Source organism: Lagenorhynchus albirostris, chromosome 16 (genome assembly GCF_949774975.1).
Source record: "Lagenorhynchus albirostris chromosome 16, mLagAlb1.1, whole genome shotgun sequence".
In the NCBI taxonomy this organism is placed as follows: domain Eukaryota; kingdom Metazoa; phylum Chordata; class Mammalia; order Artiodactyla; family Delphinidae; genus Lagenorhynchus; species Lagenorhynchus albirostris.
In genome coordinates, this window is record NC_083110.1 from 22741000 (window position 1) to 22760930 (window position 19931).

Genomic DNA, 19931 nt, shown 5'->3' on the forward strand with positions numbered 1-19931 from the left:
TGGCTCACGGGCCCAGCCGCTCCGCGGCATGTGGGATCTTCCCGGACCGGGGCACGAACCCGCGTCCTCTGCGTCGGCAGGCGGACTCTCAACCACTGTGCCACCAGGGAAGCCCGGACAGTCTGCTTTTTAAGGGCTCAACCGTTGACTCCTGTGGTGGCTGAGGTCCAGAGAGGGCAATCGCCTATCTCAGGTTGCACAGCACAGCGAGGATTCTTCCGGTGCCCAGCTGCTTGTCTCGGTCCCGCCGAGGCTTGGCCTGGCTTTAAAAAGCAGAGAGCGGCGAGGGCCAGCCGATTTCCCGGGGAGCTGGAGTCTGGGAGGGGGTGTGGCGCCGAGAGCTTTTGCTTCTTTCTCCTGCCAGGGAGGCTGGATGTAGGCTTTGGGCTTCTTCCAGAACTAGACGAACTAACGACAAGGGAAGAGAAGCTGGCTTCCCAGGCCGTCTCCCCTGTCCCAAACTTTTCCTCGCAGGCGGAGGGTGGATGGGCGAAGGGAGGAAGCGGGGCCGGGAAAGGTGGGGCCAGCCGTTCCCTCCCCGCTAGGCTGCCGCGGCTCTGGAATGCCAATCGGGACGCTGCTTGGTGAGTGTGTCTTTAAATCCGAGACCCCCGCCCCCTTGGCGGCTGGGGCCGGGGCTCGGGCTGGCAGGGCGGCGGCGGGCTCGGTGATTGGCGGCCTGGCCGGATCCGCCCCTCGGCTTGGGGGTCGTGGGGCACGCGGAGCGGAGCGGAGCGGCGCGGCGCGCTCGGGCTGGGGCGGGCAGCTCTCTTCGCCGGCGAGCGGGGCTCCTTCTCTCGTGGCCTCGCCTCGTCGCGCCCGCCCTGCCAGCCTCCGGAACTGCCTCTGCCCACGGATGGGCTGGGGAAGTTGGGAGGAGCCAGCCGGAGCCCGCGCCGGGCGCGACCCGCCGCTGCCTGACTCGGCGCCCGCCGTTCGGGCGCAGCGCGCCAGCCGCAGGAGCGCGGATGCCCCGGAGTCGCGGGCTGACAGGTACCGATGCGTCCGGACCCGGGCTGGCGAGGGAGGACTGATTCAGGAGTTCTCTGGGCACTCCCGGGCCGGGGCTTCTCCGACCACCCACTCCCCATCCCCCAGCTCGCACGCCTCCCTGGGCTCCGCGGAGAAGAGAGGTCCTGGGCCCCCACCCAGACCCGCGCGGGATCATTGCCTGGGAGAGAAGCGGAACCTCACATATTAAACAGTGAGGAGTTACTGAGTCGTTTTGTCTGTCCGGCTCTGCGCTACCGACTTCCTCGAGGAGGTTTCCCTCGGACTGGGGTAGATGTGAGCTGGCGACACCTCCACTCGTAATGGCTAGGCCTGGGGCAAGGCCCAAGTGCTGGGCTTCCTGTGCAGCTGCGGCGAGGCAGGACGCTTCATGATCCACACCTGGGGTCCCTGGGCTCGTCTTTAGGGGCTTGAGGCCCATGGCACCGGGAAGAGTCCAGAGAACCCAGTGGGTGCAAGCTTTGATGCTGGGCCTCATCTGGTCCTTTTCTTCTGTAGGCCTGGGTCTCCGAGGGGAGCCCCCTTTTCATCTTCAGTGGTTTTTCCTGAAGGGGCAAGAGGCCTGTCAGAAAGCAGAGGGCAGTGTGCGGGAGACTGTTGCCCTGGACTTTCGAAAGTGGCCAGGGTGGTTGGAACCTGTTCTTATCTCTTGGGGAGTCAGAAATGGAAGGAAAGCTCCCTGACTTAGGGAAGCTTCTCAGCTTCCCTACTCTCTCGACCAGAATTCCAGGCACTGACTCCTTGGCTTCCTGCAGAGCAACCTGGACCCGTGACTGAGCATTTCTTAAAAGCCAGGGAGGGTAGGAGTGGTGCAAGGTGTTGGAGGGTTCTCCCCTTAGGTGGCTCAGCCCCACGGGGGGAGACAAGACATAAACACAAAGAAAGTTCACTAAGGCAGGGTTTCAATCCCAGTCCCGGACTAATAGTAATACTAGTGGAAATACCAAGAGCATACACATGATTAATTGCTGAGTGAGTGATACGGTCTGCAGTTGCTAGGGGAGCTGGGATGCAGTTCTCAGGCAGCCGTGCAAATATGTTTAAAATGTTCTGCCTCCATACCCACCCTTTGTGATTACCGTGCTAGTGGTTAGGCCCTCTCACCACTTCCATGGACAGGGCGCAGCTGGAGTGTGCCCCAGCCCCACTCCCAGGTGTTTTTTGTTTTTCTGCTGGTGGATTTCTGAAGAAGCACATTTGGTTTCTGGGGTCAGGCTAACCATAGGACTCTCCCAGCCTCCTTGGGGCTCTTGAGGTTTAGGGTCTAGATCCAGCCTTACAGGAGGAAGTCCTCTCTTCCTTTCGGAAGAGCCTCTATTGCTGGGGGCTGGGGATGAGTTTGTCAGGCTGGAGGCCCTGAGCCAGACACTGTTTCCTGTGAGTGCAGACAGACAATCTTCCTCTCGCTGGCCATCGGGGGTTGGAGTTGGGGTGTTGGAGGTAGGCAGGCCTGGCAGGGCTGGTTTGAGGTGAGTGGTACCTGGGGCATCCTGACCTCACTTCTGAGGTTCTGCTTTGTCTAGGGCTCTGTCCTATCCCGCATCATCCCTGGCAAGTTTCTGTTTTCTGGAACACTTTGCAGAGGTGGCAGTGTGCTCGTGCCTGTGGCCTTGGGAGCTGTTCTGGGGGTGGGTGTTGCTGAACTCACCCTTTAGCCCTTGGCCGGCACTGTGAGTACTTGGGTGAACACACCCACCTGCCTCCAAACAGGTGGCACACACAGGGTCACCTGGGCACAGGTGGGGAATGCTGGCATGAGGAGAGATGTGCGTGCGTGCTCAGGTTTATAACTGTGGGCAAGGGCAGTGAGGAACTGGATACAGATGGACACGAAGGCAGTGGAGGTGGGCAAGCAACCCAAGGCACAGACACGTGCAGGGGCAGACAGTGTGAACACACAAGTGTGGACCACGCACAGGCCGCAGATACTCTATAGATGGACCTACGCTATCATGGAGGTTTGGCTGATGGAAGTGGACAGACATATGGGTGGGCTCACGGAAGCACAGACAGGGATGTGAGCTGACATTCACCAACGCGAGACGTGGAGCCACATGGACGTGCCTTGAATCCTGGGCAGACATGGAGTTGGCTCTGGGCGCCTGGGACGCACACAGACACTTATACCTGCTGAATCTTCCGGCAGCAGAGGGCAGAACACAGTCGGAGGTAGGTACCAAGATACAGTCCGAGGCAAGTGGTGCTCAGTTATCCCTGTGACTCTGCGTGGCAGCAGTGCCTGAAAGCTGACCTGTTTGGGGTGGAGGTGGTACAGGTGCTGTGTGGTGTGGCTTCATTTCTGGACTCCCGCTTTGGAGTTTGAAGACCCCAAAGGGCTCAGTATCCTCTTTTTCACCCTGAGAGTTCTTTGACCTCCCTCCTCCCTAAGTTACAGGGCTGGGTGCATGCCTTAAACACCATCAGGGACTTCTTGAACTTTGAGGTCATCTCCCCTGGGTCTCCAGAGCTTCCTGAAGTGAGGTCGTGTGGTCAGGGTAGGGGAGGTACCTGGCTGGGGACTCGCCTTCTGAGCCCAAGCCTGAGGGTTTTTGGCAGGGAAGGGACAACCCCTGGGAAAGAGAAAGAGTAGATATGCAGTTGGGTCTTTGATGAGACCTTTGCTTTCTGGTATGGACTGCCCCTCCCCCAAACCCTTGGACAGGGAAGGCCCTCCTGCCCCCAGTCTGGCTATGGCTCAACCTGGAGATTGGGAGATACAGCTCGACACTAACTCACCCTGTTACCTGGGCAAGTTACCTAATGTCTTAACTAACTCATCTTTAAAGTGAAACGTCTCGTCTTTAAAATGGTGCCAGTAACCCCTTGCCCTTGGGGTGTGGTGAGGGTTAAATGTGAGATAATCAGTGGAAAGCGTGTGGCCCAGGGTCTGGCACAGAGCGGGCACTGTCAGGGGAGCCTTGGTGACCAGCCTTCCCCTGTGGCCAGGACTCTCCAGAGCTGCTTCAGCAGCCAGGTGCCTGGCCCTGGGAAGGAAGGCTAGCAGGCCAGGCACCTCTGGTTTGAAAGATGGAGGGCTTTGTCCTCACCTCCTGCCCACCAGTCGCTCCTTAGCCCTGTGGGACCTCTGCACGCCTGCAAGCAGGATGTATGAAGCTTGGGTCTGCCTCCTGCTGGGCCTCTGGGAGGGGAGCCAGTGGTTTGCTAAGAATAGCCCCAAATTATGGCTCTGCCTCCCAGCGGGCAGCCGTGCATCTTCCCAGCCCGGGCCAGGGGGCTTGCAGATGGGCCTTTTGTGTTTCCTGGAACTGGTGCTCAGCACCGGGATGAGCTTGGGAGCAGCAGGCCGGATCTGGGAGGAGGCCCTGCTGTTCTTCCTAGGTGTTTGGCTGGGACCTGGGGAAAGAGAAGGTCCGGGGAGAACTAGTCTTTAAAATCTCTGAGTTCCTCTTCCACTTAGAGCTTGTCCTGACAAGTGACCCATCTTCCTACCCCTCAACAGACCTGTAGCGATTAAGAATACCGGAGGCTTCCCTGGTGGCGCAGTGGTTGAGAGTCCGCCTGCCGATGCAGGGGACACGGGTTCGTGCCCTGGTCCGGGAAGATCCCACATGCCGCGGAGCGGCTGGGCCTGTGAGCCATGGCCGCTGAGCCTGCGCGTCCGGAGCCTGTGCTCCGCAACGGGGGAGGCCACAACAGTGAGAGGCCCGCATACCGCAAAAAAAAACAAAAAAAGAATACCGGGCCCGGAACCAGACCACTATGGTCTGAATTTCGGCTTCCTCTCTTGCTAGCTGTATGGCACCAGACAATTCACTTAACCTCTCTGTGCCTGATTCCCTTGTGTAGCAGGATTAATAATAGTAACTCCCTTATGAGAATGTCACAAGGGTGAAAGGAGGTGGCACATGGAGAGCCCTTGGGGTAGTGTGTGGCTCATAGTAAGTGCTCAGTAAACATTAGGTGCTTCTATTACCATGGTTCCAGTTAATCTCAGCAGAGGGAGAGACCTGTGAGGCCCCAGAGGCCAGGCTGTTTGCACAGTGCCTCATGGTGGAAAGGCAACAGGATGGCTTCTTGGTTCCAATTCCTGGGCTTTCCTGCCCCCAGGTTCAGTATGAGGTGCAGGGGACCAAAGGTGAGTGAGACTCAGTCCCTGCCAGATGAGAGAGGCACATGTCTACCTTCTCCCTCTGGTACCTTCCCGGGGCCTGTGCCAGCTGTGATTGGAGCCAGAGGGAGGGAAGGGCTTGCCTGGGGACGGGGTGGTGCTTCAGGTGGGCTTTGAAGGATGGCCAGGAGTTTGCAAGGATGAGAAAGGCTTCCCAAGCAGAATGAGCAGCCCATGCAGAGATGTGACAGCTTGGCGTGTTTAGGGAACGTGAGAAGATCCACGGACCTGGGGTGGGACCCACGCTCAGCACTCCTGGCGTGTCAGGAGAGACCTTTCTGCGACCTGCTGTCCCTCCCACACTGGGCTCAGAGGTAGCCCTGGTGTGCCTCTTAGGACATAAGCTAGAGGTCCCCTGGAATTCTGACCTCCCCCTTTCCTTTAAAGAATCACATTCACTGTCCCCCCATTCTCCAGGGGACCTTCCCACCCTCTTATAAATGCCTGCCAGCCCTTCCTGGGACCCCTCATTATTGAGCTGGGGACTCCAGACTGCTCTCACCCCAGCATCAACATGCCTGTTTTTGCTCTTAGCTGAGATGCCTATAGGTTAACAGGTCCCCTTCCTCAGGAATGAACTGAAGCCTTTGAAACCTCTCCTAAGGAGTGAATGTCTAATAGTAGAATTAGAAGGTGTTTTATTTCCTGTAACTGACATGTGGACTGGCTTTAGCTCTGAAGGATGCCCCTGCTTGGGCTGGAGCTGGGGCACACTGATGAGGGAGAGACATGGGGCATCTGGGGTTACCTCCATGCCCATGGCAGGCAGTAGAAAGCAGCTTGGAACTGGGTGTGCCGCTCCTGACCCTGCGGGCTCCCAGGGAGCAGGGCTTTCAGAAATTCCAGGAGGAGGGAGGGTGTGGTGCTGGGACAGCTGTGGGTGCACGGCTTGGCTTCTCTCCCTCGCCCATGAGAAACAGCCCCACTGCCAAGAGGCTGGGTCGGGGGCATGTCGGGGGGCGGGGGAGGAGAGAAGTGAGTGCCCTCAGGTGACCTTGGGCTTTGCCGGACTCTGCATCCTGCTGAGCCCCAGGCTCTGCCTATCTGCAGGCGGTGTGTCTTCTGTCCTGGCCCTCCCCAGAGTGGAGGACCGGGACACTGGGCGTTTTTGAAGATTCTGATTAGAAAGCACAGAGGGGAACTTCTCCCCTTTTCCTTTTCCTTTTCTTGGAACTGCAGACCCCAGAAAGGAGTTCACCCCTCTCCTGCCAGTCACAAAGTGGCTGGTGGACGTGTCCACTTTGACTGCTGCCCTCTAGTTACTGAGTCCTTCTCCTGGGTCCCTGACGTTGGTGCCGACCCCTCAACTCCCCAGGGCCCTGACTGGCAGGACCTAGAAGACCTCATCCACCCTGGATCTGATCGGAACCCTGCCTACCCCCATCCTTGCTTTAGCCTTAGTTAGACCACCCACTTGGTGGTGCTCACTCCCTGCCCCTGTGGCAGCCCTGTCTGTTGGTGGAGCTCGCAGACTTTGGGAGTCTCCTGCAGGTGCTGTGCTGGCTTGCTCCGAGGCCTGTCGGGAAGCTCTGGTTTTCAAATGCCCCAGAGCCAAGGGCCTCTCTGGAGATCGGCCGCGGTGCCGCAGAGCCTTCCGGGGAAGTACAGAGCAGGTCTCTCTCTTCTGCTGGGTGTAGATGCTCTGAACTGGGTCTGAGGCATCGGTGGATAAGCCCGGGACCGGCAGTTGACTGCTTCCTCTGAGCCCAGTTTTCTCATCTGCAAAATGGGCGTAATACATTTTTACGTCTACTTAAAATTAAAAAAAAAAAAAAACTGAGGTGAAATTCACTTGATGTAAAATTGACCATGTTGAAGTACACAGTCGAGTGGCATTGAGTACATTCGCAGTGTTGTGGGACCACCACTTCCATCAAGTTCCAAAACATTTTCATCACCCCAAAGGAAGACCCCTTTCTCATTAAGCACTGACTGCATTCCTTCTACCTCACTTAGAAAGGAAGTTTTATTGAGGTACACATACCGTAACAGTCACCCAGCCTAGGGGGCAGCTGGCTGAGTGTCGGTGAAGGTCATGGGCGTGCAGCCCCACTCCAGTCGAGTGTGTGAACGCTTCCATCACCCAGAAGCTTTCCTGGGGCTCCCCTGCCGTCAGTAGCCACTCCCACGCCTGGTCCCAGGCTGCTTATCTCCTGTCACTCTGGTTTTGCTTTTTTCTAGATTTTCACATAAGTAGACTCAGGTAGATAATAGGTATATTTTATTTCTGCCTATTCTACTAAGCGTAACGTTCTCCAGTCTCGTCCACGTTGTCCTGTGTTCCAGGAGTGCCTTCCTTTTTCATCCCAATGTGTGCGGGGAGCATAGCTTGTTTACCGAGTTTCCAGTTGATGGATGTCTACCCTGCTTTTGAAAATGTTTTCAGTTAAAAGAAAATTAAGTAGTTATCTTTATGAAGGATTCAGGTAGTAGCTTCAGAGAGAGAGAGAGAAAGTAAAATCTGAAAGCCACTTCCCCCTCCTGACTGACTCTCTGCCCCCGAGGCATCCCTCTCAACAATTTGTGAATATCCCACCGTCTTTTCTGTGCCTCTGTGTGAGTTTGTATAGTTTTGATTTGGGGATATAGATGGGATGGCACTTGGGCCACGGTTCTGGGGCCCGCTTCTTCACTTAGCCCTTGGTCTTGGGGGTGTTCCCCAGCACAGCCATCTGAGTTCTCCGTGTTCCCTGGGAGCCAGCCCTGAGCTGAGGGCCCAGAGGTGGGGGCCTGGGCCAGATGAACAGGTGTCCACTCCCTCCCCCTCCTCCGGCTCCGAGCTGGGGCTCAGTGAACCTTTGGGGAGACAGAAGGCGGCTTCCTGGAGGTGGTCAGTTCCAAGAGGTTTGTGGAGGGAGGGAGGCATTGGGACAAAAGGGGTCCGTCTGTCAGGGGTGGACGTGCACTCCTGCTGGCTTCACCAGTGCCTCCCACCCAGCAGCTGCCGGCAGGGGCTTCCTCTTCCTGTCTCTGTAAAGTGCCGCTGGAAGGAATAGGCCCAAGGAGAGGGAGATTTGCTGGGTCGACAGAAGATGGGCCCTTGAGGCCCCCCTTCTTGTTGCCACGGAGTTGCCCCTTGCTGAGGCTGGAGGCAAGCAGCGTGCTTGGATAGGGACCCTGTCCTGCGGGCAGGCTGTGCTGGGCGAGTGTGGGTGAAGGGTGGGGATGTCGGCTGCCACCCCTGGATGGGGACTGCCTGTGCTCAGATGTGCTGGCTCCTGGCTCTACGCCATCCCCAGCCAGCTGGGTCACTGAGGTGCTGAATCTTTATTGTCATGCTTCTTTCCTTGAGGCTGCCTCTGATGTATACTGAATCACATTCCCTGCATACTTACTGACATTGGTTGTTTTCATTGTTTTTAAGTTTTTCCGAATTTAATAATTCAAATAGTGCCTTAATGCTGTTGTATGAAGTGGATTCCAACAGATAGGAATCCTGTGTTGTGGTGTCTGAGGGCAGCCACCTGCTCACCCAGGGTGGGCTTGGCTTGTGACTTAGGGTTTCATCTTAGCCTCTGTCTCCTGAGCCCTTGGGCACAGTGTAGGGGGAGGAAGAGTAGAGTAGGCCTGGAAGGGAAGTGGTGAATAGGTGGGTTTGTTGATTTCCCTGTGATTTTTCCAGCGTAATGCAGCTCAAACCTGAGTAATAGGTCGACCCATCCCCCCCTTTTAAAAATAGCTTTATTGAGATTTAACTCACAAGCCATACAGTTCAGTGATGTAAAGTGTACAGTTCAATAGCTTTTAGTGTATTCAAAGAGTTGTACATCTGTCACTATAGTCTAATTTTACATTTTCATTAAACCAGAAAAATACCCTGTAGTCATTAGTCATCAGTCCCCACCCCACAAGTCTGCTTTCTGTCTCTATAGATTTGCTTGTTCTGGACATTTCATATGAATGGAATCATAAGTATGTCTGGACTCCCTTTTAAAGGAAAGAAAAAGCCTCACCTGTTGATTTAAATTTTCTTATTAGAATATAACTTAAATGTACAAATATAAAACTAGGTGTAAGTGCCTCAGACTTACATAGTTTTGACATAAGTATAAAGCAAACGTGAAATAAAGCCAGAATAAAACTAATAAAACCAGAAAGCCGGCCCATTTCAAATGAGCAATGTTAATTTAGTTGGAAGGATGTGAACTGAAATGAAATTGCCGTCGTTGGGTTGATAGCAGAGAGCTGGCCCCTTGTGTTTCTGTCACTTGTGCCTGCTGGGCTGGCTGGCTGGTTTGGGGTGATTCTGATTACAGTTGTCCCTCGGCAGCATCCTGGGTGGGGGGATTGGTTTCAGGACCCTCACGGATTCCAAAGTCAAGATGCTCAAGTCCCTTATATACAAACGGCACAGTATTTGCTTATAACCTATACACATCCTCCCCTATCTTTTAAATCATCTCTAGATTACTTATAATACCTAGTATAATGTAAATGTTATGTTGATAGTTGTAAATACAATGTAAATGCTATGTAAATAGTTGCCAGCACACAGCAAATTCAAGTTTTGTTTTTTGGAACTTTCTGGAATTTTTTTTTTTTTCCCCAAATTTTTTCAATCTGAGGTTGGTTTAATCCGAGGATTACAGAACCCAAAGATGTGGCTGGCTGGCCGACTATACCCACATTTGAGCCTGAACTGCCAATGAGTAATCCCCAAATGGCTGTTTTAATAGTACACCACTTGATAACCTGGAAAGCTGGCTCATTTGATCAAAGATACGGGTGTAATCATGGCGTTATTGAAATCTGCATATAGTGGCTGTTAGCCCACTTCTCGTGGGAATCCGGAATTTGGCACAGAGATGGGCTTTGCTCTATTCACGTGGATGCTCTCAACATGAACACAGTCGTGACTGCTAAGAGATTGGGCCTTTGAACTGGGCACATCCAGGCTGCCATGGGCTACAGGGTGGCTCAGTTCTCCACCCCACCCCCTTCTCTTCTTTGAAGCACAACCTTTGTTTGTGTTGTGCGCAGTGATGTCATTTGGCCTTCACAAAGAAGGAACTGAATCATAAACACAGGAGCAGGCCGGAGCCCCAAAGTGCGCAGCAGCACTTGCTTGTGAGATGGTCATTTGGATGTCCCAGGGCATGCCCTCATTACTTTAAAAAATTTTTTTATTATTATTTTTTATTTTTTAACATTTTTATTGGAGACTTTTTAAAATTGAGGTGAAATTCATATAACATAAAATTAACTGTTTCAAAGTGTGCAATTCAGTGGTATTTAGCACATTCACAAAATTGTGCAACCATCACGTCTACCTAATTCCAAAAACATTGAAAAAATTTTTATTTTATTGTGGTAAGAACACTTAACATGAGAACTACCCTCTTAACAAATTTTTTTTTTTTTTTGGCGGTACGCGGGCCTCACACTGTTGTGGCCTCTCCCGTTGCGGAACACAGGCTCCGATGCGCAGGCTCAGAGGCCATGGCTCACAGGCCCAGCTGCTCCGCGGGATGTGGGATCCTCCCGGACTCGGGCACGAACCCGTGTCCCCTGCATCGGCAGGCGGACTCTCAACCGCTGCGCCACCAGGGAAGCCCATAATATCTTATTTTTGACTATAAGGACAATGCTGTACAGCAGATCTCTAGAGCTGATTCACCTTGCTTAACCGAAACTTTGTGCCTGTTGATTAGGAACTCCCCATTTCTCCCTTCGCCCAGCCCCTGGCAACCACCATTCCATTTACGAATTTGACTACTTTAGATCCCTCATGTAAGTGGAAGCACGCAGTATTTGTCTTTCTGTGACTGGCTTATTTCACTTAGCGTAATGTCCTCAAGGTTCGTCCATGTGGTCGCATACTGCAGAATTTCCTTCTTTTTAAAGACTGAATAATATTCCATCGTGTGTATGTACCGCATTTTCTTTATCCATTCATCCATCGATGGACGTTTGGGTTGCTTCCACCTCTTGGCTGTTGTGTCTCATGCTGTAGTGAACGTGGGTACGCTAATACCTCTTTTGAGATCCTGATTTCAGTTCTTTTGGATAAATACCCAGAAGTGGGATTGCTGGATCATCTGGAAGTTCTATTTTTAATTTTTAGGAACCTGTGTGCAGTTTTCCACAGTGGCTGCACCATGCTACGTTCCCACCAACAGCGTGCAAGGGTTCCAATTTGTCCACATCCTTGCCAACACTTGTCTTTTGTTTTTTTGATAATAGCCATCCTGACAGGTGTGAGGTGATATCTCATTGTGCTTTTGATCTGCATTTCCTTGATGATTAGTAATGTTCAGTATCCAAAACATACTCATCACCCCAAAGGAAACTCTGTATCTATAAAGCAGTCACTCCTGATTCCCCCTCTCCCCAGCCCCTGGCACCACTAATCTACGCTCTTGTCTTTTGGGTATTTCATAGAAATGGAATCATACAATAAGTGACTTTTTGTGTCTGGGCTGCTTTCACTTGGTGTAATGTTATCAAAGCTCGACTACATTGTAGTGTGTATCGGTGCTTCATTTCTTTCTGTGGCTGAATAATAATCCATTGTGTGAATATACCACGTTTTGTTTATCCATTTATCATTTGATGGACATTTGGATTGTTCCTACCTTTTGGCTGTTGTGACTAGAACATTCATGTACCTGTTTTCAGTTCTCTTGGGTATGTACCTAGGAATGGAATTGCTGGGTCATATGATAATTCCATGTTTAACTGTTTGGGTTTGATATTCTGGAATTAGGTAATAGTGATGGTTGTACAACAATGTGAATGTATTAAATGCCACCAAATTGTATATTTCATAAGGGTGAACTTATGGTTATGTGAATTAAATCCCAGTGGTGAGGGGGACAGGGGAGAGCCCAGGGATCCCGAAGCGGACATCCTTGGAGTCTGGATCGAGTCATATTCTCAGCTCTGGGCAACCCAGAGTCCTCATCACCTCTTGGGATCCTGTGGGCTTCCTGGGTGGTGGGGACACTGGGCTTCAGCCCCATTGTCCCTGTTTGGGGTGGTAGGTGGGAGCTGTCTGCCTCCCAGCCTTAAATCGCCCTGGCCCTTTCTGGCTTCTAAATGAGAGGTGCTCACTGTAGAACTCAGTGCCCTCAGTTTCTCCACCTGTGACGTGGGCCTGTGAGCAGCCAGCCGTGGCCGTGGCCCAGGCTCTGTGGGCAGCAAGGCCTGTAGTGGGTCAGACGTGTGGCAGGTCAGACCTCCGATGCCACCTTCCCCTCTCTGGCTTTCGTATTGCTTTCCAGAGGGAGCCGCACAGGCCTCAGGACCAGCTCCTCTTTCTTTTCAGGTCTCCAGGGCCTGCTGCTTCCTTCTGAGCTTGCATGGGATGGAGACCATGGCTGCCCTGTCTGTCTGCTCAGCCCTCACTGCACATGCTTCCCCCTTTGTCCCATCTCAGTGAGTGGCAGCCCCGTCCCTTAGTTGTTCAGGCCAAACCTGAAGTCATCTGTAGTTCCTCTGTGTCTCTCACACCTCAGAAACGCGTCAGCAGGTCCTCTTGGCTTACCTTCAAAATGGGTCCAGGACGAGCCATGCTGCGGGCCCAAGCCGCTAGCATCACTTGCGCGGTTGCGGAAGACTCCTAACAGGCTGTTGGCTTTCGTGCTCGGCCCCCGACAGCCTCTTCTAGCACAGCAGCAGGGTGACCTTGTTGGAATGTGAAAGTCAGCCCAGGGCACTTCTCTGCCCAAGCCCCCCCTAGTAGTTCCACATTTACCTACAGAGAAGGCCAGTGTCCTTACTGTGGCCTCCATCTAGTACCCACCCGCTCGCTCTCACCCTGCTCCAGCCAAACCGGCTGCCTCACGGCTCCTGCAAAACATTGGGAACACCCCACCTCAGGGCATTTGCACAACTGGTCCCTTGACCAGGGATGCTTTTCCTCCCCAGAGCCACATAGCTTGCCATGTAACTTCCTTCAGGTCTTTACTCAAATGTGAAGCCTCCCTTGGATACCCTACAATTCCGTGCCTCGTCTCCATAACCCTTTTCTTTCTTATCAGTTATCACCTCCTGATATACCATATATTTTACTAATTTATCTAGTTTATTTCTGTGTCTCCAGCTAGCATGTATGAGGCAGGAATTTTTATTCTGTACTGTTAGCTCCTAGAACAATGCCCTGCACATAGTAGATGCCCCAGAAACGTTTGTAGAATGGCTGCATCAAGAGGGAGTGAATTGGGCCATTTTATAGATGAGGAAGCTGAGTCTCAGAAAGGTTCACTTGAACCTAGTCTCTTGACTCCCAGTGCCCTTTTGCTGAGCCATAGTTCCACCTCCTTCTCCCTATGGCCCTGTGTCTAGGGACAGCCATGCTAAACCTCGTGGGTGTGAGGCTTCCCAGCTCCCCTTAGGAAGCTCCCTTTGTTAAAATGGTAACTACGGAGTTGGCGTTCATGCAGGTGATGGGACAGCCTGCCCCGTGTGTTGAGCGCTCACTCTGTGCTAGGCGCTGGGCTCAGCAGCTTAGATGGATTCGTTTCTCAGTTAAACCTCGCCGCATCCTGAGGAGGAAGAGCTGTCATTTACCCCATTCTGTGAATTGGGTGTGGAGAGCTGTTGTGTGGAAACAGAGAGCTTTCATGTGGGCAAAAAATGGAAAGGATCCATAACTTCTTAAACCAATGAGGATGTGTCTTAAGCAATTCTGGTTGCTGTAGGATGTGCTACAACCGTTTGGAAAAGTAACATGGCACTTAGTCACTCTAGTTTTTAAAATGCACGTGCCTTTTCATCTAAGCAGTCCAAATTTTGGGGGCCTGTCCTAAAGAAGTCAGACTATCAGGACGTAAGGCTTTGTGCACCGGGATTGAGTGGCCGTGCCCCAGAGACCACACTGTCTCCTTTCACTTCTGCGTTCTCCCCACGCAGGACCCTGGCACGGGCTGTGTTCCTCTTCCTGGCCTGCTTTTCACGTGGCCCAAACCTTCCTGTTCTTTAGATGTCAGCGTAGGCCTTCCGTGACCATCATATCTACAATATAGACGGTCCCCAACTTACAGTGGTTCGACTTATGACTTTTTGATTTTAAGATGGCGTGAAAGAGACATGCAGTCAGTAGGAACCGTACTTGGAATTTTGCATTTGGATCGTTTTTTGGGCTAGTGATGTGCGGTGCGCTCCTCTCCCGTGATGCTGGGCAGCAGTAGCCACAGCTCTGTCAGCAACGCGGTCACAAGGGTAAACAACCGATACACGTATAACCATTCTGCATCCATACAACCGTTCTTTTCACTTTTGGCATAGTATTCAATAAATTACACGAGGGATTCAACACTGTATTATAAAATAGGCTTCTTGTTAGATGATTTTGCCCAACCGTAGGCTAATGTAAGTGTTCTGAGAATGTTTAAGGTGGGCTAGCTAAGTTGTTCAGTAGGTGAGGTGTGTTAAATGCATTTTTGACTTGTGATATGTTCAATTTATGATGGGTTTATTAGGAGGTAACCCCGTCATAAGTTGAAGATCTGTATGTCCTTTTCCTACCTTCCTCATTTTCTATCTCAGCATCTCAGCCCTTGGGGCCCTCATCACAGTGTATGCAATGTGTCACTATTGTATTTCTTTTTTAAAAAAAAAATTTATTTATTTTATTTTTGGCTGCCTTGGGTCTTTGTTGCTGCGTGTGGGCTTTCTCTAGTTGTGGCGAGCAGGGGCTGCTCTTCGTTGTGGTGCATGGGTTTCTCATTGCTGTGGCTTCTCGTTGTGGAGCACGGGCTCTAGGCAGGCGGGCTTCAGTAGTTGTGGCACGTGGGCTCAGTAGTTGGAGCTCACGGGCTCTAGAGTGCAGGCTTAGTAGCTGTGGTGCACGGGCTTAGTTGCTCCGTGGCATGTGGGATCTTCCCGGACCAGGGCTTAGACCCGTGTCCCCTGCATTGGCAGGCGGATTCTTAACCACTGCACCACCAGGGAAGCCCCACTATTGTATTTGTTTGTTGACTCCCTCCCTCTCTTCCTCTCTGTTGTGGGAACGTCTGCTCCCAGGTTCCTATCTGGTTGACATGGCTAATACTTAGTAGCTCTTTGTTGAATGAGTAGTGATACAATGAAATGACACACCACCATTTAACAGGGTTGGAGTTATATGTAATTAACTGGGAGGGGCTGTTTGTGTTGTCTTGCTAAGGAAAAAAAGCTTGTTGTAGAAGGAAGCTTAACAGGTGGGCTTGGAGGGGGATGGAACAGGCATAAACTTTTTCTTTATACATCCTTGTTTGACTTGTGGCATTAAGTACAAATTTCGTAATAAAAAATGTGGCCAACAGCAACAAAAAAAATCACAGAAGAAAAGATCATATCCAGTCAGAGGGAGCATGAGGACTTGAACCCTGGTCCTTGTGACTCCCAGCCTGTGTTCTTACCCACCACCCAACACCTTCCATAACCTTTCCACATCCAGCTTCGCAGTGTCGCCTCACTGCAGCCCTCAGAGGAGGACAGAGTATGAGTTATTAGCTGTTTGTATTTTATTTTGTAAATTGAGGTAGAATTTTCAGACAGTAAACCAGGGCGTGGTTTGATGAATTGTTACAGGTATATCAGCTGTGTAACCCATACCCAGGTCAAGATATAGAACATTATCAGTGGGCTGGGAGATTCCCTGGGGTCTTTTCCCAGTCAGTTACCAGACTCCCCCATCCTCTCAAGTGGCTGTGCTGCTGAGTGCCTTTCAAGGATGAGTCTTGCCTGTTCTTGATTGGATGTGATTGGAACCATATGGTATGAGCTATTTTTATCTGGCTTCTTCTGGCTTCTTCCTCTCAACATGAACTCTGTGATTCATATGTGATGCTACAGCCTGTCTTTTTCATTGCTGTGTGGTATTCCATTGTGTGGATGTATCACTGTGTGTGTGTGTGTGTGTGTGTGTGTGTGTGTGTGTGTGTGTGTATATATATTTATTTATTTATTTTTCTCCCTATAGATGGACTTTTGCCTAGTTTCCAGTTTTGGGGGTATTATGAGAAAAGCTGCTGAACACTCTTGCCTGTGGACACAAACACTAACTTCTCTAGGATGTAGATCCAGGGGTGCTTGCTGGGTGCTGGGATGGAACCCAGGAGTAGATCCAGTGTAGATCCAGAAGGGGAAGTACTGGCTCAAGGTCACATGATGACTCATGGGCGAAATCAGCCTATCTACCCCACCCCCAAGCCCTCTCACCCTGCTCTTACCAACACTTTCCATCCCTGGCCTGCTTCTTCTCACCCCAGCCTTGTGGAGGGTCAGACCCCTCCTCGTACCCGAAAGAGCCTCACCGAGCGGCTTTGTCTGGGGCTGGCGCATGCCTGGCTGGGACCACCTTCTCTAGCAGGCCCTCCCAGGCCGCAGAGGCAGCCTCGTGTCTCTTTCCTCAGCTCCCTCCACTCAGTTCTGTGGCACCAGCTCCTCGGGAGGTGGTGCCTTTAGCTATTTACATACCTGTCCCACCTCTCCACCCTGAACTCTCCAAGGGTGGGGACAGAAAGGAATATGGGCTTTGTTTTTTTATTGGAGTAAGATTGCTTTACAGTGTTGTGTTAGTTTCTGTACAATGAAGTGAATCAACTATATGTATACCTATATCTCCTCCCTCTTGGATCTCCCTCCCTCCCCCCATCTAGGTCATCACAGAGCACTGAGCTGAGCTCCCTGTGCTTATTGAGGTAAAATATACATACCATACAATTTACCCTTTTAACCATTTTTTTTTTTTTTTTTTGCGGTACGCGGGCCTCTCACTGTTGTAACAGGCCTCTCCCGTTGCGGAGCACAGGCTCCGGACGCGCAGGCTCAGCGGCCATGGCTCACGGGCCCATCCGCTCCGTGGCATGTGGGATCTTCCCGGACCGGAGCACGAACCCGTGTTCCCCTGCATCGGCAGGCGGACTCTCAACCACTGCGCCACCAGGGAAGCCCAACCATTTTAAATTGTACAACTAAGTGGCATTAAGTACATTCACATTGTTGTGCAACCATCACCACCATCCAGCTCCAGAACTTTAAAATTTTCCCAAACGGAAACTTTGTGCTTATTAAATGCTAACTCCCCATCACCCCCAGCCCCTGGTAATCCCCCTTCTTCTTTCTGTCTCCGTGAATTTGACTACTCTAGGTACCTCATATAAGTGGAATCATTGTGATTGTCCTTTTGTGTCTGGCTTATGTAAACACTTAGCATAATGTCTTCAAGGTTCATCCAGGTCGTAGCATGTGTCAGAATTTCATTGCTTTTGAAGGCTGTAATTGTTCTTTGGAGTACATTTTTTTTTTTTTTTTTTACATCTTTATTGGGGTATAATTGCTTTACAATGGTGTGTTAGTTTCTGCTTTATAACAAAGTGAATCAGTCATACATAAACATATGTTCCCATATGTCTTCCCTGTTGCGTCTCCCTCCCTCCCACCCTCCCCATCCCACCCCTCCAGGCTGTCACAAAGCACCGAGCCAATATCCCTGTGCCATGCGGCTGCTTCCCACTAGCTATCTACCTTACTGCGTTTGTTAGTGTGTATATGCCCATGACTCTCTCTCGCCCTGTCACAGCTCACCCTTCCCCCTCCCCATAACCTCAAGTCCGTTCTCGAAGAGGTCTGCGTCTTTATTCCTGCTTTACCCCTAGGTTTTTCATGACATTTTTTTTTTCTTAAATTCCATATATATGTGTTAGCATACGGTATTTGTCTCTCTCTTTCTGACTTACTTCACTCTGTATGACAGACTCTAGGTCTATCCACCTCATTACAAATAGCTCAATTTCGTTTCTTTTTATGGCTGAGTAATATTCCATTGTATATATGTGCCACATCTTCTTTATCCATTCATCCGATGACGGGCACTTAGGTTGTTTCCATCTCCGGGCTATTGTAAATAGAGCTGCAATGAACATTTTGGTACATGTCTCTTTTTGAATTATGGTTTTCTCAGGGTATATGCCCAGTAGTGGGATTGCTGGGTCACATGGTAGTTCTATTTTTAGTTTTTTGAGGAACCTCCATACTGTTCTCCACAGTGGCTGTATCAATTTACATTCCCACCAGCAGTGTAAGAGGGTTCCCTTTTCTCCACACCCTCTCCAGCATTTACTGTTTCTAGATTTTTTGATGATGGCCATTCTGACTGGTGTGAGATGATATCTCATTGTAGTTTTGATTTGCATTTCTCTAATGATTAGTGATGTTGAGCATTCTTTCATGTGTTTGTTGGCAGTCTGTATATCTTCTTTGGAGAAATGTCTATTTAGGTCTTCTGCCCATTTTTGGATTGGGTTGTTTGTTTTCTTGTTATTGAGCTGCATGAGCTGCTTGTAAATTTTGGAGATTAATCCTTTGTCGGTTGCTTCATTTGCAAATATTTTCAAATGGAGTACATTTTAAAGGAACCTCAAATCTACAGGATTGAGTGAGGGGATCAACTTGTCTGTGGGAGTGGGAAATAAATAACATTTAGTCACATCTCCTAGGTGCCAGCCCTTCCCCTATGTTGTCTCATGTAATCCTCACCACCTCCTTATGAAGTAGGTACTAATATTACCCTCATTTTACCGATAAGGGTACTAGGCTCAGTAACTTGGCCAAGGTCACACAGCAAGTCATTGGTCAGCCAGGATTGGACGCTGGGTCTGCCTGCCTGCACAGCCTGTGATCCGAGTCGCCACTGCCACCCAGGGCAGTGCCCCGCTCAGGCTGAGAGTCATTTCCTCGAATTCTTCTCATCAGCTGATTGGAGCTGAGTGTGGAGCCGATGGGTGCCAGCTGGCTCCGAGGAGACAAGGGCAGTGGCTCCTCCTCCCTGGCCCAGGTCCCCCTTCCTGGGCCGTGGTTTCTGTTGAAAGCCCCTTTGTGAAGCAGCCTCCTTGGGCCGGGCAGGGGTCTGCAGGGATGTGGGCCTCAGTGCCCCCCTACCCCCACCAGCACAGGCTGGCAGGGCGGGCAGCAGCAGGATGTCACTCTTGGCAGAACTTTCTCTGAACAAATAACTACCAGGAGTTTGGGGATTGAGAGGATAGATAAACAGGAAGAGGGAGAAGTTAGAAATATTTTTCTTTCCCTCCTGTGCCCTGGAGATTTCTCCCTGCTCTCCCCTTGGCCACTGGAGGTTTGAGGTGGTGGAGCGCTTTGCCTGTCAGAAACCGCCCTGAGGCCTGGGGAGCCGTGGCTGGCGAGTTTTAGGTTTTAGGGTTTCAGGCTTTGTTTTGCCTGATGGGCTGGGATAAGCCTGGGCGCTGGGGCCACAGAGGCTCCAGTTTGAATCTTGGCTCCGCTGTTTCTTTGCCGTGTGATCTAAACTAATTAATTCAGCCTCAGTGTGGGTCAGAATGGAGAAATAACGTAGTGAATATTCATTGAATACTGGCTGTGGGTGCTCAAGTGGGCATATACAAGGATTATCATGTCAGTTAATCCTCACAGCCCTCAAAGGTGGGCAGGGTTTTTGTCTTTATTTGACAGCTGTTGAAACACAGAGAGGTTAAGTGTTTCTGTCAAGGTCACACAGCTGGTGGTGGTGGAGCTTGGGCTTGAACCTAGGCAGCTGTGTACTTAGTGCCCTTCTATTTTATCAGTTTGGCATCTGGCAGAGACCTTGGCACACTGGACTGTTGGTACTCTTAATTCCTTTCCCTTCTTTTTTACAGAGAAACCAAGTTTAGTTGGGGGTAATGTCATGGTGGGGTGAGGCCTGCTGAGCCCTGGGCCCCAGCAGTCCCAGAGCAATATTTAGCCCTTTCTGAGTTGGCTTCCCACAGGCTGCCTCCTCCATGCAGCCATCTTAGGTTGACACAGGGTGTTGTCATGACTCTCTCCAATTGCCCCAGCCTGGACAGCACAT

The 19931-nt window shown here is 51.1% G+C and overlaps 1 protein-coding gene across 4 annotated transcripts in view; it reads left to right on the forward strand.

The window, feature by feature from the left end:
* The first annotated feature begins 477 nt into the window (after positions 1–477).
* The window catches only part of PALD1 (phosphatase domain containing paladin 1), an 83955-nt gene continuing 64501 nt past the window's right edge, over positions 478–19931 (forward strand). For 2 of the 4 annotated variants that reach the window (XM_060126313.1, XM_060126317.1), the window contains exon 1: positions 859–993. The gene's annotated coding sequence lies outside the window, so the exon portion shown is untranslated. Of the gene's footprint in view, positions 585–858; positions 994–7919; positions 7985–19931 lie in introns of those variants that run through there. The other 2 variants (XM_060126315.1, XM_060126316.1) reach the window with 2 other exon arrangements.